This window comes from Zonotrichia albicollis, chromosome 7 (genome assembly GCF_047830755.1).
Source record: "Zonotrichia albicollis isolate bZonAlb1 chromosome 7, bZonAlb1.hap1, whole genome shotgun sequence".
NCBI lineage: Eukaryota > Metazoa > Chordata > Aves > Passeriformes > Passerellidae > Zonotrichia > Zonotrichia albicollis.
Window position 1 is genome coordinate 24,260,185 of NC_133825.1, and position 15,511 is coordinate 24,275,695.

The following is a 15,511-nucleotide window of genomic DNA, read 5'->3' on the forward strand; positions in this document are numbered from 1 at the left end:
CTTTATTGTATATCAGTCTTGAATATTTTATTGACAAAATAATGCTGTTTTAAACAAATATTAGTATGCTTAAAAGATGCAGCCTGCTAACACTACATGTTGTAACTCAGCAAGACCTGTATAGTTCCAGCCCTTATTGTGTCAACAAATACTGTTTATAGTAGCTTTGTAAGGGGTGGGTAAATTCTCTCTTCAGTTACATTGATGCATCTGCAAACAAAGTTTGGCTGCATAAATTCGTGTAGGTGTTCTACTGTTTCTTAGCAAAAGTTACTTAAAATAAACAAGGTATTTTGAACACCCTCATTGAGCTCTAGTGCCAAGAAATATGTACAAATGAAAGGATGACTTCATATAACAATGTCTTTTACAAAAACAGCCATTTTGTGCATTCCTGTTGCACACCCCTCAGAAATGCAGGCATTTTAGAGATACAACTAAGTATATTAAACATAATTAAGAAGTTAGATGATAAATGAACAGACTTGGATTTAGATGCCATTACCAAGTACAGCATCAGGAATCATGATTTCGTGCATTTTTTATTTTATTTCCCAGCCCCAATTTCTGTTTACAATGTGCATAAGATATGCAATTGAAATGAATGCCCAGAATGTATGCAGTATGTTGTCAGATCAAAATTGCTGTTTTTCAGATTGTCTGTTCTGACCTTTAACCTTTGCACAAGACAGTGCTTCCTAAACTGTGCACTGTGAGAGTGCAGTTGTTGGAACTGGAAGCAATAGAGGCATAAGCAGAGCACCATGCCAGCTGACAGGGTGGAAAAAGGGAATAGAGCAAAGTTCATTAGCAAAGGACAAGGTGCAAAATGTGTGACAAATGTTGCATTAAGGGATTCTTAACAGACATTCTTAAAGAGAGATTATTGCTCTGAAGAAAATGGAGATTTCAAAAGTATAGGCTTTGGCATTGTTTCCCCTCCCACCCCAATCATGCATCTTGAATTCAAACAGTTTGTGCTGATTAAGAAAGGAAGGAATGTGTGAATAAGGTTGCTGAAACCATTATTGAATACACAATGAAACGCTTTGTTCTCCCAGGCAAATCAGTGTTATGGATGAGATTCAGACTATATTCAGGCATAAATTCTGTGCTGTGAGCCTATGAAATATGCCCTTGGATAGCTGTTAAAATACATTTGTTCCTCCTCTTAAGAAGATTGCATCAAAAGAAAACAGTAACAAACGTGTCTTGTACTAATAAGGACTGTCAGGCTGAGTCACAAGAATTTTCTCTGTAATAAAGACAAGAAGGATTTTTTTAACAAAGCTAAACTTCTGAACAAAACATTTTTCCTTTAAAAGTTTTCAGATTATAACTGTTAGGGATTAATAAATTAGTATGCATAAGGTATCATTAATAAATCTGTCTCTACTACAAATGTATTTTCTAATCTTACTACTTAAGAAATTGGATTATTTTCATTTATGACAAAGATGTTATGGAAATTCTTCTGCTTCTACTTACTTTTACTGTGCATAGTGTTACTGAAAGAGTAGGGACTTATTTTTCTTTTAATTAGAAGATATAGATAAAAATACAATCTTGAATTGAGTGAAGGTGATTCTTCCAGTACTTGTGGAAGCTGAATGAATGCTTCTTGCTACACTAAAGCCAGAAAACTTGCTGTTCTAGATTGTTTTATTCTCATGGTGCATTAAAGAGGATGTTTTGGATTTTTAGGAGGTTTAATAAATATCTAGAGCCTTAATTAAAGATCTCATTTCAAAATAAAAGAATTATTTACAGTGTTTAAATTATTTTAAGTTTTAATCATATGTAGACAGGAAAATAATGCTGGGATCGAGGTTTAGTTTCATTTAAAAAAATCTTCATGTTGACTAATGCAAGCATTCCTATATGCATGTATAGGACATATATGTGAATTAAAACACTCAGAACTGAGATTCTGATTTCCTTTAAGTGGATGTGTTTCATGCCTGCACTATTTGAGCATAAATTGTTGTCATCTAGTCCATTTATTGTATGTAGCTTAAGAATGATGCACAAATTTGAGTGCACCTTGAGACCTGGGTTTTGTTACCTGCTAGATATTTTTGCTTTATGAAGTAACAACTCCACAATTTTGATAGCATAGGAGATGTGGAAGCAGAAAAAAGGGCATACTTTCCAAAAATCTGACTTCATATTAAAAAAATAGGATTTCAGGAATAAAATTTTTATTTGTGCATTATAAACAAAGACCAGGTAGTATTTTCACAACAAAATATTCTTCACCTGTCCCCTGGACATTCTTTGACAGATTTTCTTCCTGCAAATTTTTCCCTGTACTGATGGCAAGGATATTGTCAATGTCCCTGTGATTGATGCACATGCAGAAGCCCGAGCAGAGTTCCTGTTCCTTTCCCAGGCCTGGGAGCTGTGGGGTAAAAGGTGACAGAGTGGGCTCTGCTGCTCATGTGAGTGCATTGAGCCCACTGCATCCTGCAAACACCAGACTTCCTGAGATTTATTGTGGATGCACAACATAGATGACACTAATTGAAAGTTTCTGCTTTATTGCATGTACACTACATGGCATCTACTTCTGGCCAAAAAGTCCTTGCAAGAAATCCAAAATTCTAGCCAGGGATTCTGGTTCTAGCTGTGGCCTCAGAGCACACCTGAATCTGAGCTGTGTGGGTATGAAATAATGGCAGAGCACAGTTTGCCTTGAGATTGTATTCCCAGTGCCAGTGCTGCAGCAAAAGGACAACAGGGCTGTTTTGTGGATGGCAATTTTCTGCCATTTTTTAATGTAAAGAAGTTTCTGGAATGGGAGTTTTTCTGAGCTGTTATTCTCCTGTTACTGCATCATGACACCAGTCTGAATTCAAGCTTGCAAGTTTTCAGCTCATTTGGGAAATTTACTTATTCTCCCATTGAAGGGCTCCATGTTTTCCACATGTAAGTTATTCAGCTTTGTATTAGACATCCTAGAATGGATTGGAAACAATCTGGTGGTGCTGGACTGTCAGACTTCTAGGAGAGGAGACAAACCTGAGAAATTAAATTCTCATAGACAAATACAGAACACGATATCCACCTTCTATGGACTAACACAGCTGGTGGTTGTTGGAGACTTCATTGACTTCCTAAGGAGTCACAGAAGCTGCTCTCTGTTTAGAAGTTCTCTAAAAAGAAAGAGTCAGTGTTATTAAAAAGTAGATATTAAAGTTTGGGGGTAGTGTATTTCCTTAGGGTCTATATTTGCCTATTTAGTACAACCTCAAACAGTTCTTGCTCCTATGCAATTCTTAAAAAAAAAAAAAAAGAAAAAAAAGAACACATAACAGAGGGTTGTTGCTACTCCTCCCTAACTCTGGGTAACAATCCTCATTCCCCTCCAGCTTAGGAATATTCACTGGCACAGAAAGGTATAAATTAATCTCTGTGTGCCAGCTTCAGAGAACCTGGCCACAAATACTTCAGTTGAGATGATTTTGTTCATTTCTTTAAAGGACAGTGAGAAAGATTGTGCTTTCTCTTATTTTGTAACTTAAAAAATATTTATAGAACAATCTTTAAGTCAAAAGATAGTTAAGTAAATGTTTATTTTAGACCTTCATTATTAAGTGCAACTAATTAAAAGTGAACAATTACTATCAAAGAGGGCATATGCAAACGTAATAAAATGAGATAAAAATGTTGGAGAGTGAAAATCCAAAGAAAAAGCAGCTTTTAGGATAACAATTAAGGACCCAATCTGTTCTGTGCTGGGTAATTCATTGAGAGTGAATTAATGGTGCAGCATTCAGTAATAGGCCTTGGTAAGGAAATAGGAGCAGTGTATCAGGATATCCTTTTTCCGCCCCCGAGTACCAATACTTTCAATTTTATATACAACGGAAGTAATTCATTTTAGCACAAAGAAGCACAGCTGTGTTTCCTGATGGTCACACATGCAAGAGCTGCTATTGTTTAGCATTTCAGTATGTGCAGTGGAAACTGTCCGACTGCTTGCAATGTTTGATATTCTCAGGGATTTCATTCCCATTAGTAGCTTTTGAATCCATGGTGGATTTTTAATATGCTATTATCTCACATCCAATCCTGCATCCCTAATCAGGTAATTTTTTGCTGATGCCAGTGAGAGTTTAAACTGTATTAGGTGTGGCTGCCAAATGAGGCGATTTGCAGACACAGGCCAATTTCTCATTGAAAGCAAAGGGAGTCATAGACTATTTTTTGGGATTTGCTTTTCGCTGTATGAGTTTAACTTGTTCAAGTTCCAGTTAATATTCAAGCGCCTTACAGACTAAGAGAGAAAACCTTCATAGCTATGCCTTTAACTTCATCATATATTTTCAGACATTTTAGCTGAAATACAAGGATATCCTTTTATTATTTTGTAGTCCCATATTGGTTTTACTATAATATGAAAAAAGAAGTGAATGAGACTATTTTGCTGCACTCGCTCTTATTTAACAGCAATTTATTCATGTTTAAAGATATGTTGAGACTGAGAAAAAAAAAGGAAGTGATGAAATAATTTCATTCATTTCTTTTGTAGAGGATCAGATCTGTTTCATTTTAACAAGCTTGGAGAAACAGAGCATTTTCAGTCTCATAAATATCCATCTTTGTAAATCTCTACAGTACCCGCTCCTACAGCTGCCAGAGACACATCCACTTGAATCCATGCCTCCTGAGCACAAAGCTGTTATACACAGCAAGACAGAAATGTTCTGTATAGATAAGAATTTGCATTTTTTAACAGCCGGTTTTAAAACCATTTCTGCTTTCAGCAGTGCTCCAGTTTCTGGACAAATCCTGAGCATCAGGCTTAACAGAGGAACTGTTAATAGAGGGTGGGTTTGGATCTAAGGATTATTCCAACTTGTAAAAGAAGCAAATACCTCTTGTAAGAAAAGGTGGAGGAACACAAACATTCACCTTCTCTCTGAGTATAATTCAAACTTCTTTGTAGATCATTTGGCACTACTGACTGATAATTCAGAACATAAATTTTAAAACCAGCACTACAATTGAACTATTTAATCTTCTCTGAGCAGCTGAAGACTTTTGGGATTTTATGTGCATGCATCTAGAGGAAAACATATTACTAATTCTCCAAACAAACTGATGTGAGCGAGGCACCCTGGTGAAGCCTCTGCTGAGCCTACAAATATTTTCTTTTGCTGTGATACGACGTTTAATGCTCTGGTTTTAAGGAAACAAAGTAATTTGTGTTTAAAAGGAGAGTTATCTCAGGGTGTATTACACAACCTGGTGAGAAGACTGCAACAAGGGCTTTGTAAATGTGAATCCATAAAAAAACAAAATCATACAGCTCAGCTAGGCTCAGTTCCACACCAGACTGGTTGGGCATGGCTTGTCTCTTTACTACCAGTGATCTACTAGCAAAAATTTTTAAAAAACACCTTTCTTCACAGATTTGACTCTGCCTTATTGAATTATTTTTGCTTACATTTAAAAAAATGAATAAAATCCATTACTTTTGTAAGTAACAAACAGCTGAATAAATTTATAATCAAAAGAATATGCTTTCAAGTAAAATAGTTCTGCAAAAGAGACAAAGCCAAATTCATGTCATATTAAGTGAAATAATTGTGTCCCTGGCTGAAGGGCAATATTCTTTTAATATGCAACATGAATATTTATTTTTGTAGCAGTAACAGAGAAATACTCATCTAATTGCAAACAGTTCTCAAATATATATTTGGACCACAGATTTAAGACATCTGAATTCCAGAGACTGAAGGGAAGAAGGATCTGCAAAGATCAAGCCCTATCACATGGCTGACCTTCTCCCTATATATACCTCTTTGTTCTTTTGATATTCAAGTTTATAGTTCCCTAGTGATTCCAAGAACTAATAAGAAATTCCTGGAGAGGAAATAACAATGAAAGCAGCTGGAAGGCAATCCTTTTATTTATTTTTTTTTTTAAACACAGCTGTCTTCATCATGACAGTCAGTTTTGCACTGCTTCTTTTATATCACATGTTAGACTTCCATATCTCATCTTGGCCAAATGTCAAATAAACTTATGTTTATTTCCAGGTTTTCAGACTTCAGTGTTTTTTGAGTGTGATTCAATTAACAAAATAAATACTTTGTGTTACTGAACCTGGTGTGTCTGAGTTTTCGCAGATTCCTAAAATCCTCACCAGGTAAGATTGCTGCTGCTCACTAGCTTGCTGGAGCCCTGTGTCCTTCTGAGAACTCATCAACTGAAGTGTTCACTTTCTGGTTTAAAAAAAAACCTATCTCTCTACCTATCCTGGTAGAGATATTTGAAACCTAAGTATGCACTGTTTTGAAAGACATCAGTATTTTCTATGTGATGTTTAATCAGACATCCATCACAATCTAAATACTTTCTAAGGTCATCATGATTCATCATTTTAAATTAAGGTGCAGTCTGGTCTCTTGCAGTCCTAACATCATTATAATGTAGGTTACTTTTACCAACTTTATTTTGTGATTAAGACAAGGAGCTAATAGTACTCAGTTATGTAGAGATGGGCATTACTTGCTATAGCAATACAAACTTCATCCTCAGCAACACTGTTCCTGACCTGACAGGGACTTGTGGGTATCTTCAATGCCCAAGTGCCTTGAAAAGTACTGGCTGAGACAGCAATTTTGGCAATGTGCAAATTTACACACCAGGAACTGGATGAAAAGTGTGGATCCATTTCACAAGAAGGGTTAAATCCATTTCAAGGCTAGTGGCTGTTGCTAAATTCATGCATCCTGGATTGGAATCAATATCTAACATCTGACAAGCACTGGGCTGTATTAGCACACATGATTACTGAAGGGATGCTAGCACTAACAGCTTTGGATCTGCTTGGGAGCACACACACGCATGTTGCATTCTTCTTCCATATTGAGTGTCTCTTCTGCTGCTATAATTTCATAGTACACAGAGTGGAAGAACAGCAGACTCACATTTTCCTTTGAAATTATAAACATAAGCATAGGAGTTCTGTATTGCTTGGCATGGAAGCTGTGATTTTGTCTTTCTTGCAGGCTGGCTTTGTTTTGGACACTGACAGATTTTTCTGGATGATGTTGATCGGAAAAAATTTTCTAAAAGTGTAGTAAGACAAGATCTGCACTTTTAAATGCCTATAACCATGGTATGTGGCCACATAAAATTATTAGGTGTGCCTTTACCTGCCTACATTTTAAAGGAATCTGTGAAGGTGATAGGTTTGAAGTTATACTTCCTCTTTTGCTTTGCTGTGCAGGATAATACAGAAGCGAAGCACCCATCTAACAATCTGTAGGTAGAACACATGTGAGCCAGAATGCAAAGCCAGCGCTCTCATCTTGCATTCAGAGGTGACAGCTCTGGAGTACACAACATTTACAAGTCTTATCTGATATTAGCATGCAAAAATGGAGTTACACTGTGGAGCGGTCAACAAAATACGCAAGCCCATGTTTCCCACAATATATGCACATGTGGCTATTTGGCATCAATAAGCCAGATTGCTTCCCAGCTGGTTATTCTCTGCATCCAGTTTATCTGGGCAGCCATCTCCACACCAGCAATTACTGGTGTGTCCTGAAGGCCTAAAGAGTGTTTTGGTGTGCAGCAAAGGGAAACTGCTGAATAGGTCTGTACGATCCATGTGATCTTCATTTCCCCTGTAGAACTTCGAGTGCAAAGTTCTTGGTGCAGAGTAACCAAGTGACAGGACAGGTGAGAACAAGGGGACATCAGCAGCACAACTGCTGTCACACTGTGGAGCAAAGGATTAAAACCAGCGGCCCAGGTGGGAGCTGTGCTGCCTCCCCTGCACATAACTCTGTCACTGCAGCTCCTTCTGCACTGCTGCTGGGAGAGCTCACTTGAAAGCAGACAGACAAATTATTACTTTTCCAATTTGTCCTAATGATAAGGAGCTTTGAAATACAATGCAAATCATGGCCTTCAGCATCCTTATCGGCAAGCAGAGCAGCTCATTGCAGAACTTATAATGTATTCCAATCTAAGTAACTGGGCATATTTATTTAGATACAGGAAATGGAAAAAGCAAACAATGCTGTCCTTTGCAATGGAACTCTATCCCTCCTGCGGCACTGCAGCGTCAGCCTTCTCACAACTGTTCTTCCACGGAGCTGAAAGGCCCAGACGAGTCCCTCATCTTCCCCTGCTCCCACCGCTGGCTGCCCGCTGCCCTGCCCGGCCCCGGCAGCCCCGCTGAGCCCCCATCAGGGGTGTCACTGTCACCCTACACCCACGGCCCCCATCAGGGGTGTCACTGTCACCCTGCACCCACATCCCCATCAGGGGTGTCACTATCACCCTGCACACACATCCCCCATCAGGGGTGTCACTATCACCCTGCACACACATCCCCCATCAGGGGTGTCACTGTCACCCTGCACCCACGGCCCTCATCAGGGGTGTCACTATCACCCTGCACCCACATCCCCATCAGGGGTGTCACTGTCACCCTGCACCCACATCCCCCATCAGGGCTGTCACCGTGATCCTGCACATCCCGTGAATCTCGGCGGCTCGGCCGCTCTGCACGGCACCAACCCTGCCAGCATCTGCACGGAGCCTCTCGGCGCTGCTTTTCTCGTTTCTCGACCCTCTCCATGGCCAGCGGTGCTTCCATGACACCGGCTTGGCAACTTATCCCCTCACACCTCTCTGCCCTTTCCTACAAGAGTTTCTTCCCGGGGAGAGCGCTGCTGGGCAGGCGGGGCAGGATAACGCCGGGGCCCGGGCGCCCAGCGACATGCCGGCCCAGGCTGCGGCCCGCGGAGGGGCTCCCGGGGAGGAAAAGCAGGCCCGGCTGGTTCCTCCCGGCCAACTTTTCTCGCCGGGGAGCCCCGCCAGCCCTCCCGCCCACGGCACGTGCTGACGGACGGGCGGGGGCGGCGGGCGCGCTCCCGCCTCCCCGCGGGCCCCCGCCGCGCGCGCGCCCGGCTGCAGTGATTGGAATCCGGCTCGTTCCCGCCCCGCCCCGCAGGGACGCGCCGGGAGCGCCTGCCGGGACACGGAGCCTGCGCCGAGCCCGCGCCGCGCCGTCCCGCCCTCCCCCGTCCGACACGCACCCGCCTTCGCCCCCGTCTCAGCGGAGCCGTCGGGGCCCCGGGAACGGCCCGCGGAGCGCGGCGGGGAGCGGGCCCCCTCCCACTTCGCCTGCCGTCGCCGCGCCGAGGATGAGGAGCCCCCACCGCCGGTGAGTGAGGGACGCGCCGCGGAGGCCTCGGCAGGGCGGGGAGAGCCGGGGCGCCCCGGGCAGCGCCGCTCCTGCACCGCTCCCTCTGCGGCCGGGGGGACGCGGGGCGCTCCCGCCGCGGCGGTGCCCCTTCCCCGCCGTCGTGCGGCCCGGCCTGGGCGGTGCCCGCCGGGGTCCGCGGCGGCCCCGGGCAGCGCCGTCGAAGGTGGGCTCCGGCGGCGGCCCTCCCGGCCCGGCCTGGCTGCTCCGGGCCCCGGGAGCGCCCCCGGGCCGGCAGCCCTGCCCCGCCGCGGCGCTGGGGGCGCTGCCCGCCGGGCCGGGCCGGGTGGGCGCCGCGGGGGCTGCGCGGGGCCCGCGGGTCCCTGCGTGGGCAGGGCCGGCCGTGCGCTCCCTCCTGCCCTCCCTCCCTCCTGCCCTCCCTTCCCGGTGTTGTAATGCCGGGCCCGGTGCCGAGCGGCCCCAGCCCGAGCGAGCGGCAGCGCCCGTCGTCGTGCGAAGAGTACGAGGAATAAGGTGCTTCGCCTTCCTTTTGTGCGAGCTTAGAACAAAGCTGGACGCCGGCTTTCCAAATCGGTTTTTGCCGTTCAGCGACGTCAGACAAAAAAAGTCTGAAGAAATAATAACCTCAAATAATCGCTCGTACCTTAGTAGCGAAAGATTGTGCTGTTGAGGGCCGATTATGTACGCGGTTTTCATAACTGATTACAAAATCTATTGAACAGGGTTCAAAAGCACAAATGGCTTTTTACCACCTTTCAATCAACCACACTCCGATGTTGTTTTGGTAAAATTAAGAGTGCATTCAGCAGCAGGGAACGATAGTAAGCTGTGGCATTTCCTTTCAGCAGTTGCCTGTTACTTTGTGTCAAGTTGTGTGACGATTTTTCCCAGTGTAAATTGATTGCCCTCCGAATTTACATATTTTGTTCTCTGCTTAGAAGTAATTATCTTTGAGTTCTTTTATCAAGTTAGCATGCTAGGGATTGTTCAGGCCTGTTACCTGCAGGGATAGAGAAGCTGCTTTTGTAGATAAGGAAGACTCTCCCAAATTGAAAGGTTTGTTTGATTTTTAGTAGAACCTAATCCTGGAATAAAAAAGTTAACAAACATAAGAGCAATTCATAGTCAGATAATTTACCCAGTCTACAGCTAGACATACTCCATGTTGTGGCATTTGTAGCAGCCTGGATAAAACTCTTGCTGACAATGTATTTGTCTTTGGTCTCGTTCTTTTGTAGCTTTTCTTAGGTTATTCACCACATTTTCTTTGGGGTGTGTGTGAGGGGCTGTGTATTTTATATGTATTTATGTAGACAGGTATAATCTGATAGTCATTGAGATGTGGTTTGAAATGTTATGAAGAGTCTTCTCTTGCACCTGCAAGATTCAGCTGCCAGTCCTTAGTATGTCCTGCTGGCTGATCTCTTCCAGCAACAGAGAGTTTATGTGGCTGGATCTGAATTATTTTCTTCCCCTAATTGTGAAGTAATTTCGTTTTGAAAGGGACCTCTGGATGTTATCTGTTTGAGCCTTTGTTCAAGTTAGAGCAGAAACCCTTGGTAAACTGCAAGCCTGAAATAGCATGTTACTTGGACTTCACTGATTCAAAGACATGTTTACTAAAACAGTTTGTAGCTAGAGCATAGACTTTCTTAAAGCCAGTGTGTGGGACCCCAAATCCTAATGTTTTGCACACTGCTCTGCAAGATAGTCACTGCTCTGCAAGATCATGAAAATTGATATGCATATCAAAAATACTGAGTATGGTGGAGTGTATAAATGATATGTGAGTTTTTGTGGATACCAGGTCTGACATGCAGAGCTGCAGTAGCTTCTTTGGTCAATTGCTGGGAAACAGATGAATGAAAGAGACCAATCAGTGTGTGACAGAGAAACTTACAAATATTTGTTTGTCCTTGCTTATTTCAAGCATCAGTTGGAGATTTGTCCTATCTGGATACCTGGGAAAGTATTTCTTGGTTCCTCACTAAAGAGAGGGCATATTTTCAGTGCCTGGATTTCTGTCATCTGTAAATAAATGACAGAAGGAACTCAGCAATTTAAAAGTATATCTCATCAGAGTCATATGTGGGTACAGATGGATTACTTGAAGCCTTGTTTCCTTTGCTAGTATTCCCAAAATGCAGGACTTGGAGGCAGGCACAGAGTGTGCCTCACAAGGTGTTTTTTCTTTCACTGCTGCTTTAGTGGTTCCAGTTTTTCCTTTCTTGGACAGGACCTGCAGAACCCTCTGCAGCTGTCACACCACAGCTGTGCTGATGGTCCCCAGTTGCAGTGGTCTCTTTTGTGCCCTCCAGAATGGTCAGTGCTTTAAGGGGAAACCTAATTTCTTTCTGCCTTGTTTTCTTGCAATCTGCTAAAGGTTCCTGTGAAAGTGTTGAGGGTTCACTGCTCTCTGGCAGCAAGTAGTTACTCTTTAAAATGTTTAAAAGTGACTCTGAATGTAAAACTTGACCTGCTACACGGTGTCCTTTAAGAATAACAAGGAGACCACACTAGGTGATACTTGGAACTGGGTAAAAGTTTGAAACAGTCACCTCATTTGTCTTATGTACAGAAAATATAATTTTAGCAATCTCGGTGCTCTTATTGAGAAGATCTATGGAATAGCTGTTCTGTGAGGGATTTAGTCCAGAAACATCTGTGTAGTACATTGTATTTGGAGTGTGTAAATCCCAGGAGCTTTAGCTTGATAAAACACACAGCTAACCCACTACTGACCAGGAAATCAGGGGACAACTGCCAACCTGCCAGGATGGATTTTGTTGAGAACTGGCTTCCCAGGACTGTGCTGGGTGTATTTACAGAGCATATTAGGTGTATCTCATGTTCATTTCCCTCCAAAGTAAAACAAAGCAATTATGCCACTAGTCTGCAATATATATATTTTGAAATTCACTGTAGCAGGTTGGACACTGAAGCATTTTAGGATGGCTTATTTATGATATATTGAGAAGACCAAGAACTTAATTCATCTTGTGGTAGTGCAAAACCCCTTGCATGGGTTTCTGGTTATGACCCCATTGTTTCAGCTGTACACAAACAGTGTGAGAAATTCAGTCACTCTGTTTCAGATTTATAATCCAGACAGGTTTTTTTCTTGCCATTTCTCTAAAGGGTGCCTTGTAGCTGCCATCCCATTTCATTTGAATTCTGGGTGCTACAGTTAGGTTTAGTACTGTTTAATGACAGTCTGGTTAGCAAAATTCAAAACAAGAGTTAGGGTAGGAAAATAAACTCTGGTTCACAATTGTGATAATATTCATAGGCTGTATAAGCAGGAGGAAAGGAAAAGCCACAGGAAAGCCTTATTGCAGGTCAGGTGTGTCACCAGTGTGACACCTGTAGTTACAGTGAAGGCGATTGCCCTGATAGAGCTGTCCCTGCCACCACCGAGCTGTCGCCAGTGCCTCTTCGTGGGGGAGGGGGAAGTGCTCTGAGTATCATGAAGGTGTGAACTTTGAATGTTTTAAAATATTTTGATTAGACAAAAATCTGTGTAGTAACAATTCACGGAATGTGTACCTGCAACATGCGGCTAAATGCTCTTATATGGAGAGAGTCCCTGTTAAGATTTATGTATTGTAAGATCTATGTGTTAGATAAGTGGGTCCTTATGGAGAGAGTCCCTGTAAGATCTGTGTGGGTCCTAGCTGCTCCAAACGAGCTACAGCTGCAAAGTCCTTAGCTGGGCAGCAGCTGTAGCTCGTGAAGGTAACTGGAATAAATAGGAGTGGGTCGAGAGCCCAGGAGGAGCCCCTGCAAAGACATGAAGGACTGTGATGCAGAGAACAGCTTGGTACAGTATGGGACTTGAGAAATATGAATACAACACTCTTATTCGTGTTTTTTCCTCAAAATAGGATTTCCCAAAATACAGAGGAAAATGTAGTGCATTTGAATGTAATTCAAGTGTCATGAGTTGGTTTGCATTAAAAGGGGAAAATATTAGTGTTATTAACTCAGCTCTGCAGTATTGCAGCTTAATTTGCACCATATATCATAACAGGAGCAATGCTTGTTACAAAAATGTGATATCACATAAATTTTTGCAGTGTGCTTTCAGTCAACTTTATTAGATTAAAATGTGGAAGCAACTAGCAATTCTTTGTGTCTATATTCCCTGAGTTCACCATCTTAAGGAGAAAACTGTCAGTACTGCCATGCTTTGGTAGATAAATACAAGCAGATGTAGCAGGAATAAGTTAGAGAAATATCAAAGTCTCACAAGATACATACCAGGAAATAGATCTGGTTTGTGGAAGCGATTTCCTTTTCACTGCTGCAGCCGTTGAAATGATTTAAATTTGCCTTTATTTTCTTGTTATTAAAAAAAAAAAATCCCACCTAGAACCATTTGTAGGCCTTTGTACTTCCTCTGTGAGAGCCTGATCCCAAATTTGACTGGAAATCAGTGGGCAGAGCTCAAATGACTTAGGAGGACTGAAGTCATCAGAGATTTCACTTATGCAGAGAATCGATACTCTGCTCATGAGATTTGTGCAAATGAGCACATTGTGTGCTCAGAGTCAGAACATCAGGGATATGAAAGTGGTGAACAAGCTCAGATAACATTTTCTAAACTAATCATTCTTTTTCCTGTCCTGTGTTCAGTTGGAAATTCACAGTGTAGCAGTCAGGCAGAGGAACTGTTCCATGTGTTTTTGCAAGGGTATAGAGAGCTTGAAAAGGAAGCTTAAACAGAAGGGTCGGGAGGAATTGTTCAGCAGGAATAATGGAATATATGAAATACTGAGAATATGAAAAATGTATCATCTACTTGTCCCTTTGTATTTGGGAATGAAAGAGCTTGGGCAGTAGCATGAGAAAAAGCGGGATTTATCAGAAGAACCTCAGTGACTGGAAATGTGAGTGAGGGGACCACAAAGCTGGGTAAAATGTGCTCTTCCTGGCTGCATGTCCTTCTTTGTGGAAGAGAAAATTATCTTTAACAGAATGGCTTGGAGAAGATTTTGGAAACCCTCCTGTTTCCCTCACAGTGTTTGTGCAAGCAGCAGGCCTTGCATTTGTCAGCTTTGGACAAGTGAGAGTTAATTACAGCACAGGGATGAGCTGCCAGCTAAGGAGGTGCAGCCATTCTTCTCACTCCCTGTTTTGGGCACTGAATCTGTCTTCTGTTCAGGTTGTTGAAGGGATTTTTGCAGTAATAAAAAATTCAGTAGTGGTACCAAGTATTAAGCAGAAATGTCCCTGATGATAGAAGATATGGGAAGTTTCACCTTAAAGATTTTTTTTTAAAACTTGGTTTGAATGTCTCCTCTCAAAGCAAACAATAAATCCCACCAAATAAAAATGTGGGGTTTTGTTTTAAAGTATAGATGTATTTTCATAATTTTATCTTCCATATTTACTACTTTATAATAATTTTCCTTTTCTTTTTTGTTAAAATATTCTATAGAAAGTTTCCTGTAGAATATTCTGATGTGTATGCCATTTGTTAGAATTGAAGATTGTGCCCTTCTCCACCCAGGCAAATTATTATTCTTAGCCTAAAATTAAATGGAAAATTGGATAGGTTTTATGGCCAATCTGTCACATTTGGATCAGTGGTTCTACCAGGGATAATTCACCTTTAAATTCACCTTTGCAATGTGGACTGAAGTTTAAGACAGACAATACTCTATGCCCTAGTCCTCTACTTGACTTAGATGAATAGAAATTTTTCGAAACAATGCTGTCTCAGTATATATTTCTAAAATACGTTACCACTCTTGCATAATAATATAAAAATATATAATTATACATAAAATATTATAATAGTAAATTCTTTACTGAATTGATTTGACAACAACTCATTGTTTTGCACTGCTCTTTATATGTTTTGTAAAGCTCTTTTAGTACATGGTGAATTAATATTTTTTTACACTTAAAACTATAATCAATCATAACTCTAAAAAGAATCAAAACCCGGAGTGTTGTTATACTCAGAAGTTTATGGCAGAGGGCTCTGGCAGAGTCTAGAAACATTCCCATATAGCTGATATTCTTCAGTTTCCTGCTCTTAAAATTTCATGGAAGGAATGCAGTTAGAGGCTCGCCAATTTGGGTTAGACCAGGAACTGCAAAATCAATCCTGATCCAGACAGGACAGTTTTTATTCAAACCCAAGCCTCTGTTGAACTGTCTGGTTTTGTTCTGTCCCTGGCCCTGTTTCACTCCCCCACCTCTCTTTAAATTCACAAGTTTTTAAATGTAGAGATGTTTCTAATTTAGAAAATTATTTTGGTGTAATGAACTAAAACAGAGAAGAGTGGACTAAGCTGAAGGAGGTCA

General features: G+C 41.8%; 1 protein-coding gene across 2 annotated transcripts in view; it reads left to right on the forward strand.

Annotated features, from left to right (window-relative positions):
• The first annotated feature begins 9,054 nt into the window (after nucleotides 1-9,054).
• The window catches only part of BMPR1A (bone morphogenetic protein receptor type 1A), a 73,443-nt gene continuing 66,986 nt past the window's right edge, over nucleotides 9,055-15,511 (forward strand). Inside the window, exon 1 of one of the 2 annotated variants that reach the window (XM_005481564.4) lies at nucleotides 9,055-9,196. The gene's annotated coding sequence lies outside the window, so the exon portion shown is untranslated. The remainder of the gene's footprint in view (nucleotides 9,197-15,511) is intronic. The other variant, XM_074544682.1, reaches the window with a different exon arrangement.